At 40.1% G+C, this 21,279-nt stretch overlaps 1 pseudogene; it reads left to right on the top strand.

The window, feature by feature from the left end:
• Nucleotides 1–932: 932 nt before the first annotated feature.
• LOC109446199 (EF-hand calcium-binding domain-containing protein 7-like) lies at nucleotides 933–2,844 on the top strand (annotated as a pseudogene).
• Nucleotides 2,845–21,279: the final 18,435 nt, after the last annotated feature.

The following is a 21,279-nucleotide window of genomic DNA, read 5'->3' as shown; positions in this document are numbered from 1 at the left end:
ATCAAAAAAATAAGTTCAAGTGGGTAATTGTAAAAATGATATACCTTGAACATTTTATTTCAACATAGAACATTTAAATGTACATTCATTTGCTGATCTGTTAACTGAAGACTAGGCCTTTTTCTGGGTGTGAGTCGGGTGGTTGGATTCTACTCCATCCATATAGTTATGGTACATCTGTTGCAGTTTCTTTAAAAACAGAGCTGAAACTTAACAGCATGTCTGAAGTTATATGAGTGCATAGTCTTCACAATCTTTTACATCGGTCATGCCGAAAGCTAATTTGAAAGCCATTTGTTAGCAGCTCTCTAGCATATCTTTCTGAAGGAGTCAACTTAATTTTCCCAGAAACAATAACCCTCTTGCTTCTGACACTTATATTAGGTAAATTTACATAATCTTAATTAAATGACATAATGTCTATTACAACTATTGTTATATAATTATCCTACATTTCTACCATAGTTATAGCTGGTATAAACAGCTATAGTTTTAGAACAAATAGATCTGACTCTCAGCAAGCATCGACTCAACCAACGAAAGCAGGCATATGAAAAAGGTACTCACAAACTTTGGGCATCAGGATACATTCTAGACAGGTGATGGAGAGTGTAAGTTAATCTAGAGAAGCCCTTAACAGGTATTTGCTCAAGAGAGCATCTGCTGTTAATATCAAAGAACAAAAATACATTCACATCCTCAAAAGAATCTCTGGACTATCTCTAAATTATTTGTGAATCAAATAGAAAAGACTATCTGTCAGCAACCAAGACTACTGTCTGTCATCAAACATTTGGGGTCTACCTCCCAAGTCAAGAGAGACATAGCAGGGTAATTAAAGAAAGGATGAGGTCCGCCTGGCTGTAGTGAGCAGATTGTGGAATCCGTGCAGAGAACTGGCTTCCCTTCCTCACTTGTGAGCTGGAATTAGAATGGCCATCAGCCCTGGGTGCAGCTTTCTCCAGTCAGAAATCAACGCTTTCAGAGTCCTCGAACAAAGATATTTCCACTAACTGAAGAGGAGGTATTTTATAGGAATTGTAGAGCTGCCTACTTTACTGTTTTCAAAAGCAGCTTAGAAAACATTAGTTCTAAAGATCAACTTTATTTAGCTCTTCAGCATGCAGGAAGAAATCCATCCCAAAAGACTGTTAATAAGTATTGGACTCCTCAAACTGCCAAACTGAATTTTGATGATTTCTGTATAATTTTCAGAAAGGAAAAACCAACTTCAAAAGCAGAACTGCTAAAATCATTTGAGCAATTGGATGTCAATGATGATGGCTATATTTTACACACTGACCTTTAGAAACGTCTAACAAAGAGAGGTGAGAAGATGACTCGAGAAGAAGTAAATGCCATAACCAATTTGGCTGATGGCAATGCTGATGGCAAATTTGACTACATCAAGTTTTGTAAGTTATATATGACAACCAATGAGGAATGTCTCAAAAGTACTCTAGAAAAACTGGAGGTTGACAGTAAACTGGAGCGTCAACAGTTTGGAAGCCACATCCAAGAGTCCCCTGAAAGGGACCCATCACCAGTACCAAAACCATTGCCTAGAATCATAAGAAAAACTGATCAGGAAACATTCTCAAATAAAGGTGATACCAGGAGTTCTTTACTGGCAACAACCAGAAAGTTCAAAACGTCTGTTTCTTTCAGAATTACCATTGTGATTGTGGGGCTACAATTACCATAGTGGGGCTGATAGTAACCAAAACTCAAGGTTAACTGAGCCACACTCAATAAAGGAATGGAAATGTGTACAATCAAAAGATTGCTTTTTCTTAGAAGATGATGATGAAACCATTAGTCATCAATAGAGGATACAAATAGCTTAGAAATCCATGGTTTATCTATAACCTGAAGCCCTTAAACCTGACTCAAGTGGAAGGAAAACCATCCCTGTGGTTATCAGGTGATACTGCTTTGTATATTCTTAAGGAAAATGAGAGCCAAGCAAATCTGCAGCTCATGTATTTTACTGAACTATGAAATAGATGAGTTTCTGGGTGGACTGGGGAACTAGGACCTGGAATGTATTGGTTCATTCCTTCCACAACTGGCTGTAGGCTGAGGAAAGAAAGAAAACCAATAACAGAAGAAGCCCAGCTAGTGTATCAAGATGAAACAGGGGAATCATTTCTTACAAAGGAATTTAGGTCACCTGTATCAGATATATTTGATGTAATTGACTTAGATGGAAACGGTCTTCTTAGCCTTGAAGAATACAATTTTTTTGAATTGAGAACAAGTGGTGAGGAATGTGATGAAGATGCGTGGGCTGTCTGCAGAGAGAATTGTGATACAAAGAAGAATGAACTCACAAGACAGGGCTTTATGGATCTGAACCTAATGGAAGCCACTGATCAAGAAGGAGATCCTCATGACCTTTGGGTCACTCTGCACTCGATGAGCTACAACAGAGCTCTGGAACTGACAGAGGCATGCCCATTTGGCATCGATATCTAAGCAGACAAATGCAAGCCAAGACTTAAAGCTGTCCCGATGGAGACAGGCAGTGGGCAACTTGAGAAGGCCATTCGTACATCTGTCCTTCACAAAGGTGATGCCAAAGTAATGGGTGGCTATGACAGTATCATTGTATATACCTCTAAGTGTGACACCTGGGTAACTTCAGTTATTGAAAACAAGACAGATAATAAAGTGATTATTCATATCAACAATGAGCTAAGTAGAAACTGCATAAGAAACAGAGGATTCAACATATTTGCAGTAGAAGTGGCACCAAAGTCTACAATGGTTTGTCCACATGTAATACCTCTGAATGAACGACAAGAATGGATATATTATTATGTGCATTTCCTTCTATCTTAAATATTGTTTTTAGGAAATATTTTTCCTGGGTACTGTCAAACTAAGATGAATTATTTCAGATTTAGTCTGTTATTTGTTGATCAACTAAATGTTAATCAATTTAACTAAAGTACATAAATAATCTAATTTGTATGCATTTATGTTTCGTGCTATGTTATATACTTTAGTAATAAATATGAATCGTTTTTTTAATGTGCAGCCTTATTTAGTGGGAAATCTGCACACATTTTATTTATGAATGGCAAATGAAAATAAAATTACGGGTAAGTTTTTAAAAAGTAATACTCAATGAATTCTACAAAAGCCTAGACACTTTTCTTTTAAGTAAATATCAGTTTTTAACATTCCACATAAACAAAAAGCTCTTTGAGGTCCTTTTTTTTTTCCCCCAGAATAAAGGGGTCTTGACACCAATAAGTGAGAAAATCATGTGATGTATGCCCAACCGTGATTGTTCGTGTCTAGCTCTGAACTCATAAAGCACCACTGTAATGGAATTACAAAAACTCCTATATAAGGTCCTGGCTGGACTGAGGTTTTTGTACTGTATAGTCCAGGAAGCTGATTTGTGGTGATCTGTCAGACTAGATTTTTCTCTTGTCTTTACATTCTTTTTTCTTTATAACTTTCCATTTTCTCATTTTTTTTTTTTTTGTCCTCTTTTCTCAGGTTCTTTTTTCCTTTTCTTTTCTCAATTTTTTTCCTTGTTCTTTTCTCATTTTTCTCTCTTTTTTATTTCCCTTATTTTTTTTCTTGTTTTTTTCCTTTAGAAGTTTTTTTAGTTAGTATAATTAGCATCATTAGTATATTTAGTAGAGTTAGCATTGTTACTATTAGTTAACATACTTAGCATAGTTAGTACTGTTTGTTAGCATAGTTAGCATCGATAGTTAGTATTATCTGTTATTGTAGTTAGCAGATCACCACGTCGCATGAACTTGTGGCGCTCTCTACTGACAAGGAGCCCAATATTGGCCACGACAAGCTTCTGAATACCATTTGCCAGGGCAGCTCTGGCAAGGTGACGTTGGCCCCGCACATTCTCACTGGGACAGAGGTGGCTGTCAAAGCCACACACCAGCAGGGCTCCTGCAGACATTTAGAATTTCACTGCGTGAGGGTGTTGAAGCACTCAAACATTGTGAAGTTATTTGAGGCCATTGAAACGAAGCAAAGACTGTTCCTCATTATGGAGGTTGTACCCGGAGTGGACATACACCAAAATCTGAAACACCACGGCCACCTGCCAGAGAACGAGGCCCGAGGCATGTTCTGGCAGCTGGTATCCATCGTGCAATCCTGCCACCAGCAGCATGTCGTGCATGGGAGCCTGAAACCAGAGAACGTGCTTCTGGATTCAGAACTGACGTTAACAGCATAGGCGTTGGCCTCAAGAAGGAATTCAATGGCCATAAGCCAGGCATGGACTGTGACAACCTTTCATGTTTCCCCAAAGCTCTTCTTGGGCAAAAACGGTGACAGCCCCAGAATCGGCGTGTGGAGCCTGGCAGTGCTGCTCTATAAGGTGACCACTGGGTCCAAGCCTTTCATGGGAAGATGCTTCTTGATGCTCCAGCAGCGGGTCCTGAGAGGGCGCATTTATGTGCCCTCTTACATGTCCTACGAGTGTCTCATGATCTTACGGAGGTTAAGGACCGTCAACCCCAGCGACAGAGACACACTGGAAAACCTGATGAAGGGCCAAAAGGAAGAACTCAGGCCGTACCCCGAGCCACACTGTGAGAACATGGACCCCTGGGTGACCAAGAGGATGATGAAAATGGGATTTGAACAGGAGATATCAAGGATTCAATGACATGCAGGAGTGAAGACAGACTGATGGCCACATACCTGATCCTCAGCTCCACAAAACCCCAGGTAAAGGGGCATACCATCAAAGTCAGACCCTTCTGTGGCTCGGACTTGAACAGCCCCAGGCCTTCCCCAACCTGCAAGGTTCAGCCCTCAGGCCAGAAGACCAAAGAGCCTGCCATTTCTCCAGTCAGCCTACAGTCAAGGAACCGCACTCCCACACCCAGCCGAGAATCGAGACCAGCATTCCCCAAACCAGCCCAGAATCAAGGACCTGCACTCCTCAACTCAGAGGGATCAAGGACCAGCACTCACCAACCCAGGCCAAGATCGAGGACCAGCCCTCACCAACCCAGGCCAGAATCAAGGACCAGCACTCCCCAACAGAGACCAGACTCAAAGACTTCCACCCCCAGTTCAGCCCCACAGTGTGGCCCTTGGGGGTCCCCCTCCACCTATAGCACCCAAAGCAGCAGCAGTAGTGGAGCCCCAGATGGAACAAACATGGAAAATTCCCTCCATGCTGGACATCCTGATGGTGTGAGCCCCGCCTCTTCCTCGGGCCATAGCCAGGGCTCTCAGCAGGAGGTTAGGAGGTTCTCAACCCTTATTTTAAGCCACCCTTGCTGTTGGCCATCCACCAAGAAGCAACACCACAAATGGAACCAAGTAAAGCCAATGTAATGCTTAAATGGTGAACAGCCAAGGCAAGGCCACAATCAAATACTCTGGGAAGGTCAAACCCCTCTCCCTGCATTTAAATGCTGAGCTCAAAAATGCTGAGCGCCAGGCAGGCGAGCCACATGGCACGGGAGATCGACTAGAGGCTAGAAGCAAACAGCTGCGGCTGGGAGCATTGCAAGAAGTACATGCTGTGTGAGAAGGGCTGGGTCCAGCAGACGGTGGAGGATTGCAAACTGGTAAAGTCTTACAAATCAGCCTGCCATATTTGGAGGCAATCAGAATCAATCAAAGTTTTCAAATAGAGAAAACAAAACTAGATATGGTCTCAGAAAAGATAATCCTGGTAGTAGTTTAGACAATGACCTAGAATGAAAAAGAGACTGGAACAAAGATACAAATTAGAATTAGCCATATAATGAACTATAGAAGAGCCAAAAGAAAATTGGTAAATTAAGTTCATACAAATCTGATCTCCATTTTATTAAAAGTGAGAAAAAGAAACAAGGAGTTGCTTATCGATTTCTCACTTGAATGAATGGGGGCATAAGTTTGAGATAAGAAATCAAGAGGAGACATAATGGTCCAATTTTTAACATGAAGAGTTCAGATTGTCCATAAGTCATCCACATAGAGAGCTATATCAGGGAGTAGTTGATTCATTTATTTATTCAATAAACATTTACTGAGCGTATATTATGTTACCCTCACGATGCAGATAGCTGCAGACACGAGACAGAAAAGATAGAGGCTCTTGCTTCAATTAATTCACAGTCTGATGCAAAGACAAATATAAAAATAAACATGGATAATACACCACAGGTAAGTTCAAGATACATTAGGGTCTCAGGAAGTGTAGCCTCTAAGTCTCCTGAAGAGTGTTGAGTCAAATGTCCAAGGCGAAGATATTGAAGCTAAGTCTTGGAACGTACCTCTTTCCTAGGTGGGGAAGTGGGTAAGAGGGCCTCTTGATTTAAACCTGTGATGTTCTGTACAGCTGCTGCCAGAGCACAGGACAAATGTCCTGAACAGAGATGTCCCTTGAAATTCAAGGAAAGTTTACATTCTGTCAGATGATAGAGAGCAATTGAAGTTTGAGTAGTAAAATTATATGAATCAGGTTTGCACACTGAAAGGATGCTCTGCTGTCGATTCAAAGATTTGATTGACAGCTAGGAAGTCAGTAAAGAGGCTATCGTATAGAGAGAGATGAGATAGAGAGATAAAGATAATCTGTACACACGTGACAAAGGAGGGTAGAAAAAGAGAATTGGAGGAAATATAGAGGTAACCGATCTGTCCTGGTGATGATTGGATAAAGGAAAGTAAGGGAGAGTGGGGGACTTACTCTGATCTTTATTTTCAGATTTAGGTAACTGGGTGGATACTGGTACCATTTCACCGAGAGAGAAGAGCTTGAGAATAAAGCACTTAGTAGATTTCTCTTCCTGTTAAAACCTAGGACACAAGTAAAAAATGTACTATAAACACAGGATTCTCTAAAGGAAGCTGAATCAACTGTGTCCAAAGCCATGACTGAGCTTAATGCCAAAAAGAACCATTTCATGATGAACCAGAATTTTAAATGTATTTTGAATAGTAAGATAAAGCATCATTTTATTTAGGACATATCTATATTGGAACAACTGTTGTGAAAATAAAAAGCCAACATTTGGGTGCCATTTGCTGACTTGCCCCATCTGTTTTCTTCCAGTTCTGCCTGCTAGCTTTTCTCCATGAAATTTATTTGCCCATTAGCAGTTTTTTTTGTGAAATCTGCTCCACAGTCATAATACCGTCTATCAACTTGCCCCTATTTTGCAAATGATCTATATTACTGGCCAGGAGAGCTATCTAGAATATCTACATACACCAAAGATATTGAGAACAAATTTCTTTAGATTAGTAGGGTGATAAAGGGTTGGCAGTGACATTCACAGTACATATAAAGCTTTAGCAATTGCTTTTGAAGTAGAGAAGACAGTGTGTTGTAATTTCACATGAGTTCCGATTGTAAGACTTTGATTTTTCAACAACTCACAGAACAAAATGACTAGGAAATGGCAGATTTTAAAATGATGCTCATGACTGCTTCTAAATCATCTTTAATAAGACCCAGGATAATTTTCCACAGAATACTTAATAGTTCTCAGCCACATTTCACTCTCCTTGATGTATTTTCATTCTTTCAATAACTAGTACATAAAAGACACATAATAGATATCATTGGAAGGAGGGGAGGGAGGGAAGGATTTAGTGCTTAAGAACCAAACCTTCTACCTGGCTGCAATATCCTCAGAATGAAGACTTGTTTTACCTAAAATGTTAATCATCACCCTCAAAGATGAAGAAATACACCTCTTAATCAATAACATTACAAAATTATACCGACCTTATTGTTGGGATTATTGGGAGAAATAAAAAAGAGACAATGTATGTAAATTAACGTAAAAATCATGTAACGTTTTAGATAATAAATTTCTTTAAATGATGTGATTAATTCATTATTATTCAATATTAAGCACACTGAATTACAAGGAAAGCATACCCACTCTGGCTAGTCTTGATGAAAGGAGAAGGGTTGGAACAGAAGATGTGAATGTGAATGGGGGGAGTGAGGCAGGGGGAACATTATAAATAAATTATATGTAAGATATAACTGTATATTTAATAATTATGTAATTATTTAATAATATTTAATATATTTAATAATGATTATATATAAATAATTATGTATGTATATTTGGCAGTAAGGAAACTGGCTCTAATAGTATCAAAGCATAGGGTTTGCTCCATAGATAATGGAACTTAATAATCATTGGGCTCCAACCCACATAAAGCTTCATTCTAGTGCTCCACCATTAACATGAAGCTGCTCCTTTCTCTTTCCCTCTATCAGCTGACTGACTTCACCGTCTCTCCTGTACGTGTGCTCTAGTGTGTTCTGCAGAGTTCTGATCTGAACTCCAGAGGAAGGGGGGACACCACCAGAGGAAGGGGGGACATAGATCAAACAATTTTAGAATATTCTGAAGGCTCTCAGAGGTCCTAATAGGAAAAACATATCTATTTATCTCAGCATAATTCAAGCTTATTTAACCACGGAGCCCCTTTTCTGGGCAAGACCTGTTGAGGTCATGCCAAACTAATGTAAGAAATTTTGGAAATGCTCTTTTATTTCATGGATTCTCCTTACTAAGTCTGCATCTTATTTATCAGTTAAAAGCAAACACTCAATAGATATTTATTAAATATTACATTTAGTATCACAAATACGCAATTACTATACCAAAGTCCACCTTCACCTGAATGGATATTTTACGTTTCTTTGTAATCATGTTATGTAATTTATGTATATGCCCCAATTTCAGAAACTACCCATTTTCCACTATGTTTCAAGTAGTTAGATAAGTCTTATTCAAGTCAAAAGAATCTCTTAGGATTGTTCAAAATAAGCCAAGTACTAAGCACACGTCAAAAAAATGACTTGAAACTACAAGTGACCCTGATTAGATTAAAATTGAGGTTAATGGAATGATTACTATATTAAAAGGCAAGTGTGAGATCATCAGTTTCAAAGAAGTTGCTTTGAAAGTCAAATAATGTACTTAATTGGCCAAAAGTTTCTTGCCCACCTCTTCAATATAACCAACTTAAATTGCAAAGCCGAATTCCAACCGCCAAGAGGAAAGAGAGAAAGAAAGGACCAGACTCCTACAACCACATGAGTCCAAAGTCAGGAAAAGACATAAGGAAGCATCAAATTGGGGCTGTGACCATGTGAACAGAAAAATATTGGATAAGCGAGACACCAGAAAAACATTTCAAGTTCTGGCACGAAATTCTTAACCTGGCTTTGACTTCCCTCCATGTGACACTGGCCTGTGAAGTTCTGTTCCCCACCCTCCTAAGGGTTCAGCTCTTGATAAAGAGCTTTCACATATCCCAAGTTCCAGCTACAGACCCTATGAATCTGAATGGTCTCGATGTTTCCCTCCCCTTGCACCAGAGCCCTGCCCAGACCCACCTGGGCAGGTCTCTCCTTAGGGTTTGTAGCATGCTTGGTCTTCAATCTGATGGTAGGCATCGCCAGAACCCAGTTCGTTTTCATTTTAAGTTTGAGATTTTATTCCTTGCATCACTCCTAAATCATTTAAGAAAACTCAAATAACTTTCCCATTTTTTTTAAACTCCCAGATCAAGAATCATGCTCATTATGCCCAGTGGGTGCCCAGTAAATGTTGGTCCATGGACTGTTCTACTCCAAATAGAACAATGAAAGAAATATGTAATTTCAGGCAGTCGCACAATACCTTACACCGTTGGAAGAACTTCCTTAGAAACAAAAGAAAGTAACCGTAAATGCCTGTCCATGAAATGATGGTTTCACCGAATAACTCAATTCCTATGAGAGAATTGGATAATGCTTTGTGGGAGAGAAAAAAAAAATTAATTGATTGGATTCACACTTGAAATCATTTGCATACCACTGTAGTCTCCTGCTTTAGACTTTAATAACCTCTCAGTAAAAACTGTTGTCTTCCAAACTCTACACCCCCAGGCTGCAGGGCCTACGGGGAATGATTAAACCCTCCGGATCAAGAACACACCTTTCCTCCAGGAGAAAAGAGGAAAACTAGTACTTCAGCAAAGAAAAGGCGATCCTCAAGAAGCTTGAAGATTGAAAACTGCAGGGTTGAGAGCCTCACTAGGAGAACGAGGAAAACACGTATTTCAGAAGGCAGGCAGTGCCCCTCTGCCAAGATAAGTGTAAGAGTTTAATTTGGAGTTTAAATGGAGCAAAACCAGAAGGTACTGTTCTCCACAGGTTTGGGAAGAGGGAGAGTTAAGAGTTTTAGCCCAACCTCCAAACAGCGACTTTTAGAAGAGAAACTGGCTCTGAAAATCAAACCACAGTGGACAGATTCAGTGATAACTGAAAGCATCTTAACCTTTGCAGCATTGTGGTGGGAGCTATGAACTGAGGCCAGAAGCTTGGTTAGAAGCTTGTTTCTTTGGGGGGGGGGGGGGGGAATCCTTTCTTTCTTAGTATAAGTCATCAGATGAGAGGGAGAGAGAGAGAAAGAGAGAGAGACCTGGAGAAATTTGAATGTTAAGCCTAATCTCAATATCCGCAGAGGGCAAAGGGCAGGAATCAAATATCCAGAACGCGCACACACACACACACTTCACAAATAGAGAAGATGGAGATGAAGGTCTTGAGGATCCCTGAGCAGCGGGCAATTCCAAGAAGCAAATACGGTGTATAAAGAGAGAGGAAGGAATTGTCACCACCTGAAAGGCAGGGGAAATAGAGTCAGTCTTCCTTGAAGAAAAACAAGCAGCAGCAAAATTAACTCCCCAAAATGTCTTGCCCCGTATCCTTAAAGGAAAAATGTGAGAATACTTCTTTTTAGCACACTGGCCAATATGCCTTGATCTTTACTTGCTCAGGCTGGGTGGAGGGGCGTGGGGATTTGGGAACTCTCACTAAAATCAGGAATGACCAGCCCGTGGCAAAGGGAAAATATTAGGTTGGTGCAAAAGGAATTGCGGTTTTTGCAATTATTTTTAACCTTTTAAACCGCAATTCCTTTTGCACCAACCTAATAAAAGAAGGGGCCAATTGACTGGATTCAGCATCCTCACTGCCTGCTTAGAACATGTCTCGTCACCTCCTACCTAAAAGCAGTCACCACCACCTTCATCTCAAGGCATTTTTGCAAACTCTACCCTTTTGTTATCATGGGGGCTTTATCTTCCACCTAGAGTTCCTGTTGAAAACCCAGAGTTTTCTTTAAGACACAGAAGCATACACCAAAGGACAGGATTTTTTTCCCCCCCTGAAGAGGAGGAAATGAGACAAACAGTAAAAACAAACAAACAAACAAAAACCCCAAAGGGATTCAGGAGTGTTAAGAAAATTATAGACATTTTTTTCTCATCTCTTCCTTGCTCCAGAGTTTAATTTCTGTGCTCCATTCTTGTCACTGAGAGTGTGACCTCTCCAAGTTTCAGTTTCTTTATCCATAAAAACATAAAACACACCAATATTTATATTTATATATTTTCTAAGTTTTTTTTAAAAAACTGCAGGGTTGCTGTTAAGCCTGAGTAAAATATGCACAGGCAACTAGCTCAGATCTCACTAAACATTTGAGCTTTTTCTTACCCTCTATTGCCAGGTAGGGTTGCCAGATAAAACATAAGCTGCCCAGATATATTTGATCTTCATATAAGCAACGAATGATTTCTAGTATAAGTAGATCCCAAGTGGTGCATGTACTTTTATTTGCTATATCTGGCAACCCATCCCACCAGAAAACAGAAACAAAGAACACAGACAGCATGGGATGGTAGAAACAAAACCAGCCCAATACTAGGAAATTCTAGCCCCAGCTGTTCCACACCCTGTCTATAGCTTAAAAAATTCTTAGCCTCAGTGCATCTTTGTAACCCGTGGGTTAAAATAATAACCATCAAACTCTCCTTTGAAAACAAAATGACATAAACCTATGACAACTATTGAATATTAATAGACACTCTCATCTGCTAGAGTTATGAAAATATTTAGACATTCAATATTAAAGAAAATCCCACAAAATCCTTTGTTGCAATAGGCTACCAGTGCTGGAAGACTAAAATATGGGGAAGGGCGCAGAGAAGACAACAAAGTAGAGCTTTGGTGAACTTTTTTGATCAGAGAATTTTGAAGAAGGTTTAATTTTAGCATGTACGAGGTCAGACAATTCAGTTTGCAAACTCATCCTAGAAAAAGTGCTACATACCTCATTACTGAATATCACTATGGTCACCTTCGAAGTACTCCCCTTGGGAAGCTATGCACCGATGCCAGCATCTAGTATGCCCTTCAAAGCAATTTAGGAACTCTTTTTCTGGAAAGGCCATCAGAGCTGCCATCGTATTACCCTTGATGTAATGAATGTCTCAAAATATCTTCCTTTCAAAATTTCCTTTATCTTCAGGTAAAGAAAGAAGTCGTTGGGAGCCGTATCAGGAGAGTAAGGAGGGCTGTTCCAATACAGTTATTTGTTTACCTGATAAAAACTCCCTCACAGACAGTGCCTCGTGAGCTGGTGCATTGTTGTGACGCAAGAGCCATGAATTGTTGGCGAAAAGTTCAGGTCGTCTAACTTTTTCATGCAGCCTTTTCAGCACTTCCAAATAGTAAACTTGGTTAACTGTTTGTCCAGTTACAAATTCCAGATACAAATTTGTCCAGGTACAAATTCATAATGAATAATCCCTCTGATATGAAAAAAGATTAGCAACGTCACTGCAACAAGTTCGTGAACTTGTCTGACCTCGTACATAAGTTTGTGTTTTACCACTTAGTCATTTTGGGGTTGACGTTATGATAGAGATACCACAATATGTTGAGCCTTTGCATACGTTTTACTCCAGTCCTATATACTATGGGGCTAGCTGCAGGCTGGGACCTTGTGAAGAACCAGCCTGAGAGAGAAACAAGTGTAATGAATGGGTCCAGGACAGCATGAAAGAAGAGATGGTCGAGAGACCAGCCAGTAAAAGTCCTCAAGGAACAGAGCTAGAACAGGGCTCACAGCATGTCTTCAAATCAGTGGGTGTAAAAAAGATGGGCTTCAAAGGGAAGAGCATGACATCTTTCCAAACATAACCAACTGGCTTTGTAACCAAAGGGGAGAAACGAACCTTGGCCTGGGTGCCATGTGATTAAGTCCTGGTAGTACAAGAGATGTTCTTTAATAAGACCATCACCCATGATCGTCAGTTTATAGTAATTTTGAAGTGAAACATAATTTCCACTGATAACATGTTTCCCTCCATAAAATGCATGCAAACGTCTCCAAAGATGAATGAGGATCTGTCCGTAGTGGGCATTCTTCAGGGGGAGAAGACACACCTACAAACATGCAATGGACTTAGAGTGAATGAGAGAGACAAGAGGACCACGAATGAAGGATTTCCTGAGACCTGAATAGCCAGAGAGGCCATCACAGAGAGGGTGACATGTGAGCAGAGCCTGTGCAGAAGGAAAGTGAGGTGGCTACCAGGCGGGCAGTGGCATTCTAGAAGAAGGGAGGAGAAAGTCAAAAGCACCGAAGCCTGAAATAGAAGGCGAGTTTCAAAGAGTAGAGAAGGGATAGAGGCAGACAGGAAAGATCAAACAGGACAGGGTCCTGAGAGACTTTGTCCATCGACTCTACATCGTCAGACGTTATCCTGAGAGATAAAAGGAGCCATGAATGACTTTAAGCTTGAGAATGACTGTTGATAAATATGTAGACGGATAATATAGTACTTAAGAGGGAACTGTTACAAACTGGATTCTGAGATTGTTCTTGCTCTGTGTGACTAAACAAAATAGAAGGATAAAATGGCAGGCTATGCGACCCTGTGCCGGAACAATCCTTCCCAAAGAAGAGCAGGAGTTCTTTGAATGAGAGATAAACAACTGAGATTTTGTTTTTTCTATAGAAAAGTAATATATGTTCATTGTAAAAACTTCAATTGACCAGATGTACGTTATAGGAAGTTAAAGCCCTATTCGTGTCCCCTAATGTATATTGGTTTTTGAGTTTTTTGTTTATAGATTAGTTGGATTGGAGTATTATAAACACTATAGGAAGAAAACATTCCTGTATGTATGCATACTCTGGAAAGTCTTCTACTTCTTATTTATAAGAAGTTCAGTGGCTAGATCAAAGTAGGTATGTGCTACAAACTTTGATGACTGATGCAAAATTGCCTTCCAAAAAGGATATAGTATTTCAGATACAACCAATATTCTAGGAGAGTAACTGGTCCTCCATATCTTTCCCAACACAAGTAATATCTTTTTTTTTTTTAATTCACAAAGACAAGCTCTTACGCTCTCACAAATCACACAGACTAATCACACAGACAAGAACCACATTTAATAAGCATCTATTGAGTGACTGTTACATTTAAGCTACAGTATGAAGAATTTTCAGTGTATCTACAGAGGAAGAAACTATGCTCTCACCCTGGAAAACTCCCAGACTAGAAAGAGTCAGTGAGGAAAGCAAAATCCTTTCCATGTATGGGGAAATACAGTAAGTGACCTAATAGTCACTGAGAAGAAGAAAGACTGCTGGCCACGCTGCTCAGGGAAGACTGCATAGAAGAGGCCACCTTTCATCTTTCTCCTAAAAGCTGACCCAGATGTGAATAAACTGAGCGCTTGACATCTTCTAGGCGGAGTGAACAGCATAAATCAAGTGAGCACAGCATGTGGGTGGGGAGCAACAGCAAAAAGAGTTTCCTGGGCTGGGGAAGTCTGAAAGACTGACCTGGGCCTTCAGCTGACAAGAAAACATTTGGAAACTCAGCCTGAGTGTCTGACTCCCCCTCCGGGTGGCCCTTCACCACTCATCCTGCATGACGTCATTCATTTCTTGTTCTTTGCTAAAACTCATAGATATTTTAAAACTAGCACTGTTCTTCAAAGGGCCATAAAGAACAAATGTGCTTTTTGTGCAGCCATGACATCATTTGTATCTGCAGAAATTGTGGGAAGAGTAACTTATAGATTAGTTATGGGGAAATAAAGCCATGCGTATCGCTTTGTTCCAATTATATTCAACACATTGTTCAATATATATTCAATATAATCTAAGAATATATTGACCCCAACATAAAAGTGCATTGATATGCTGTGTGTAGCATATCAATTTTCATACCATATATCCACTCTGTTAGCAAAATAACTTATGATTTTTTTTCTCCAGCTCTTGCCTACTTTCCTTGCATATTTGTTGGGTTAAAAAAGAGACTTCCTTTCCAAAAAAGCATGATGTTTTCTACCTGAAGTATAACCCAAGCTAAAGAATTCTTTTTCAAGAAAGCTTGTGTGAAGATGCTGAAGACCCACATTATTATCGCCAGTATATATATACCTATTCTGCAAAATCCACTTTTTCTTAGTGAATAGCTTCCTCTTTTGACCTTTCTCTTACTTAGTTCTTGCTAGTTGGGTTTACCCAAGAAAACTTAATCCTGAGCAAAGTATTGACTCTGGCAGGAATTATGTCTCTTCTAATGCACCTGGGCAATTATTTCCCATTAGCTTAACGAATGATTGTCTGTACTAGGAAAATAGAGTAGCTTGAGAAATCACAGCTCAGAGTTATGCTGGCTTTATTTAATTTGCCATGCAGAAGAATTAAACCACAGGCTCTAAATCAAACTATCAAAAGAGAGTTAAGCTTCAAACTCTATTAGCAATAGCTTCATAAATTAACTCAAGTACTTGAATAAAGCAAGCAGGTGAATACAGTTCCTTCAACTATCTCTCCTAACTTACAGAAAGGTATGTTTTGCCGTGGTCCAGCTGGGCATGGTTTCCACATCACATCAACCCTCCAGCAAATAGACCCCCAAGTATCCAGTGGTTGGGTGAAAACTAGCATCCTTGCCCTGTCCACGCCTATTCTTCTCATCTCACAATTTTGCAGTCTCTACCCTATCTTAGTAGTATCTCTTTTCCCTAATTACTGATTAAAACATAGATTTTTTTTTTCTCTCAAGAAACAACAATGCAAAAAGTAATGCTGTCATGAGGAACCCAAAGGAATCCAGAAATAAATAAGAAAATCACTAACGAGTCACAGCAGCTCTGGACCACAAGAATTCTTTCCACATGTCCAAACCTCACACCCCGAATCAGAGCGGGACCTTTGCTTAGCTTCCTGCAGGAAACTCATTTCCAACAAAAATAAAGAGGAAGAGGCAGAGGGTTACATGCCCGATTTCTGCTCCCAAACTCATCAATCAAATAATAAGGGGGTGGAGAAAGGCCAGGAGGGGTACAGTAGTTTATATTCCTTCACTTGGAAAGAAACATCATAAATGGAGAGAAAAATGTTCTACACTCCCCAGTACTTTTCTCAGTGTTTATTGGTCACTTTCCTCATCTTTCCTGATAAGCACACCTATATCTATCTATACCTTGTCTTTTTACCTAGTCGATTGACTAAATTCAATTACTGCAAACACACCATGGGAGATGAGATACTTTATTGAATAGTAAGTAAGTCACTCATTAAATGGTCACCTGATACCTAGTAATAGTAATGATCATCAACATAAAAACACCTATCATTTATTTAGTATATACTCTGTCTGAGACTATGCCAGTTGCTTTCCATGAATTATCTCATTTAATCCTGACAATTACTATTTACAGTTTACTGTTTCTTTTGGTGTTCTGAGCACCCAATTCCAGAGTGGGGGAAGGGGGCCTCCTCACACTAACAAGCAAGCTGTGTGCCCTACATTTCAACTCAACTCTGACACTGTCTACCCAGAGATAGCATCAGATTCTACAGGTTAAGGGCTCAATCCTACATGCCTGCCCCTCACCCCCATTTCAGATACCAGTAGCAAGCCTAGGTGGTACCTGTGCTTCTGACCAACTGGCTATAAATTAGAGGTTCCCATGCCCAACCTCCTTCCTCGGGTTCAATTAATCAGCTAGAGTGGCTCACAGAACTCAGAGAAACATTTTACTTATTAGATCACATGTTTATTATAAAAGGATAAAACTCAGGAACCACCAGATGGAAGAGATGCATAGGGCAAGGTATGGGGAAAGGGCACGGAGCGTCCATGACCTCTCCAGGTGTGTCACTCTCCCCAATCTCCACGTGTTCACCAACCCAGAAGTTCTCCAAACCCCATCATTTAGGGTTTTATGGAGGCTTCATTACATAAGCATGACTGATTAAATCATTGGCCAGTGGCAATTACTTAACCTCCAGCCTCTCTCCACTCCCCAGAGATGGTGGACAGGGGTGGATGGATGGAGGAGGGCCTGAAAGCTCCAACCCTCTAATCACAAGGTTGGCTATACTGGCAACCAGCCCCATCCTTAGATGCCTTCCAAAAGTTGCCTCATTAACATAACAAAAGACACCTTTCTTACTCTCAACACTTAGAAAATCCCAAGGGTTTTGGGAACTGTGAGCCAGGAATCATGGACAAAGACTAAATACATATGAGAAGTATTTTGGTCCTCTGAATAACCAAATATATATTTTTCTTATAAATCACAACATCACACTATTACCGTGTTTCCCCAAAAATAAGACCTAGCCAGACCATCATCTCTAATGCATCTTTTGGAGCAAAAATTAATATAAGACCCAGTCTTATTTTACTATAATACCATGTATAATATAATATAATATAATATAATATAATATAATATAATATAATATAATACTGGGTCTTATATTAATTTTTGCTCCAAAAGACGCATTAGAGCTGACGGTCCAGCTAAGTCTTATTTTCTGGGAAACATGGTACTATTTACACATTACAAATTACTATTTATAATCACGGTACTATTTATAGTTGAGGAAACTTGTCTGATCCCAAACTTTGTCTTGTATAAATTGGAATTATTTGGTTATGAGCAAGAGGAAGTGACTTTGCATAACACATAGAAAAGGAGTCATCATCAGGAACAGAGGAGCTCACAGAAAAGGAGAGGACACTCAAGGACCAGAAATCACAACAGAGAACCGGTGGAGTAACTGGGAGTGAGTATTTAACGGTACGTGGTTATCCTCCCGGGTGATGAAAAAGCTTTGAAACTAGAAAGAGGCAGTGGCTGCACAACATGGTGAATGTACTAACTGCTATTGAATTTGATGCTTTCAAATGGTTAATTGCATATTATGTGAATTTTACCTTAGCTCAATTGTTAAAAAACTAAAAGGACTGGCAGATATCAGTCTCTATAGGATACTGCCTCTATGACTACTCACCACCAACAAATTTCAGTGTTTTTTTAATCTCTGAAATGAGTATGTGATTGACATTGCTTGGGTCATAAACTCAGACCTCGGACACTGTGAATTACAGTCCCACCAGATTACATCCAATTTTGGCCATAGTAATTCCCATACCGAAATATTGGAGGGCCACTTTAGAAAAGGGAAACTAGGTATTGAGTGACAAAACAAAAGCAAATTTGTCTCCAACAGCTCTTAATCACTATGATAGATTTCCTCCTTATTTCCCAGGAGTTGTACGAGGCCCCAGAAATCATGAATACATAAAACGCAATTATTATTTTCAGTGATAGCCACAGATCTGAAACAAAATGAACCTCTATAAAGGGCAAAGACGTTGATTAATGCTGACGCTGGGTAACAGCACTGAAAGTAAAGGTAAGAGAAGGTACTCATTTCCTTGTTACTCATGAGTGAACTGCTTTAGTCATGTTATTTGGGAAGTTATCACCTATCAAATTCGAGCACTTTCCTAAGTGCAAGGAAATAGAATGAAGAAAGGGCAAAGGATGGCATCTCTAAGTGGGGAAACCAGGATTTTGAAGGTATAGTCCAATGGAGGCCATATACTTAAAAATGACAAGTGGGATGTCACAGTCTCAGCATGAAGCTGACCTGAGAGACAGGTGACAAGGGAGTGTATAACTACAGTACAATATCAAAGCATTTGGCCTGCTACTGAGGGAATACAGGCATTGGTTCAACCTAAGTATTGACTCAGAGCCTGGATTCACATAGGTTTCATCATTCCTAAAGAATATACTTTCTTTAAAGACCTAAGCGTAAGACCTGAAACAATAAACTGCATAGAAGAAAACATAGGTACTAAACTTATGGACCTTGGGTTCAAAGAGCATTTTATGAATTTGACTCCAAAGGCAAGGGAAGTAAAAGCTGAAATAAATGAATGGGACTATATATCAAACTTAAAAGTTTCTGCACAGCAAAAGAAACCAATTGGCAAAATAAAGAGGCAACCAACTGAATGGGAGAAGATTTTTGCAAATAGCACCTCCAATAAGGGGCTAATATCCAAAATATACAAGGAACTCATGAAACTCAACAACAAAAAAACAAACAACCCAATTGAAAAATGGGCAGAGGACCTAAAGAGACATTTCTCCAAAGAGGACATACAAATGGCAAATAGACATATGAAAAAATGCTCAACATCACTAATCATCAGAGAAATGCAAATCAAAACCACAATGAGGTATCACCTCACCCCAGTCAGAATGGCTATCATCAACAAGACAAATAGTAACAAGTGTTGGAGAGGCTGTGGAGAAAAAGGAACCCTCATACACTGTTGGTAGGAATGCAGACTGGTGCAGCCATTATGGAAGGCAGTGTGGAGGTTCCTCAAAGAATTATGAATAGAATTGCCATATGACCCAGCAATCCCTCTCCTGGGTATCTACCCAAAAAATCTGAAAACATTTAGAGATAAAGACACGTGTGCTCCAATGTTCATTGCAGCTTTGTTTACGGTGGCCAAGACATGGAAACAACCAGTGTCCTTTGATAGATGAATGGATAAAGAAGTTGTGGTATATATACACAATGGAATACTATTCGGTGGTAAGAAAACATGAAGTAGTGCCATTTGTGACGACATGGATGGATCTTGAGATTATAATGCTAAGAGAAATAAGTCAGACAGAAAAAGTAGAGAACCTGGGGCCGGGCTGGTGGCTCAGGCGGTTAGAGCTCCATGCTCCTAACTCCAAAGGCTGCCAGTTCGATTCTGACAGTGGGCTCTCAACCACAAGGTTGCCAGTTCAATTCCTCAAGTCCCTCAAGGGATGGTAGGCAGCGCCCCCTGCAACTAAGATGGAACACGGCACCTTGAGCTGAGCTGCAGCTGAGCTCCCAGATGGCTCAGTTGGTTGGAGAGTGTCCTCTTAACCACAAGGTTGCCGGTTCGACTCCTGCAAGGGATGGTGGGCTGCGCCCCCTGCAACTAGCAATGGCAACTGGACGTGGAGCTGAACGGCACCCTCCACAACTAAGATTGAAAGGACAACAACATGACTTGGAAAAAAGTCCTGGAAGTATACACTGTTCCCCAATAAAATCCTGTTCCCCTTCCTCAATATAAACCTTTTAAAAAAAAAAAGAAAAAAAAAAGAAAAAAGTAGAGAACCATATGATTTCACTGGTATGTGGTATATAAAACTGAAAACAACAAAAGAAGTAGACAAACAAATGAAGAAACAAAAACTCGTAGACATAGATAATAGTTTAGGGGTTACCAGAAGGTAAGGGGGGATGGGGCCTCTAGAAGAGGGTAAATGGGTTCTAACATATGGTGATGGAAAGAGAACTGACTTTGGCGGGGTGGGCACACAATGTGAGATATAGATAATGTATTATAGAATTATTATACACCTGAAATCTATGTAACTTTACTAACAATTGTCACCCCAATAAACTTCAATTTTTTAAAAAAAAAAGAATATACTTCCCTAAGCCTAAACAGAGTTACATGGATTTCAGACTGTGCTTGGCCGTAGGACACACAGGTAGAGTGAAGAAGATAATTAAGTCCACGGCAGGATAACTGACGCCTGTGGGATTACACTTTCAGACATTCTGGGCAAAGCCTTCCACATCCGGAGGCTAAAGCCACAGGACAGACCACCCAACCCCAATTTGATAGCGTTCCCGTGAAACACAGCTGAGAAATAAAGGGTACCACCAACGAGTACATCCATCAGTGCTTGGTCTTAAGGAAATGAGAATTCTGCTACACCCACCCTGGTAGCAAGGCCAATCTATATGTTTTGTGGACTCCTGGGCCTCAGTTGCCTCATCTGTAAGGTGACGAGGGAGAGGGATCTGAGAAGGTCCAATAAATTGAATTCGTCTTATATACCAAGGTGCTGAAAACGTGCAAAAACAAAATTAAGCGATAACAGGTAGGAGATCAAAATGTTATCTTTATTGTAAATAAAGGTGAAATTGGGGGACATAGCCTGGTGTGAGAACAAAATGGGCCCTGATTAGACAGACGTAATTCTCCAGTCACAGGCAACATCAGTGGGCAAGTCCAGCAGACCCTGCCCCCCGCCCCCACCCCGACACAAGAGAAGCGTTTACCCCTGGGGAGCTATAG

Source organism: Rhinolophus sinicus, chromosome 4 (assembly GCF_057876585.1).
Source record: "Rhinolophus sinicus isolate RSI-liver-muscle chromosome 4, RSI-T2T, whole genome shotgun sequence".
NCBI classification, from domain to species: domain Eukaryota; kingdom Metazoa; phylum Chordata; class Mammalia; order Chiroptera; family Rhinolophidae; genus Rhinolophus; species Rhinolophus sinicus.
Note: the sequence above shows the minus strand (reverse complement) of the source record. Positions and strands in the feature narration are given on the sequence as shown.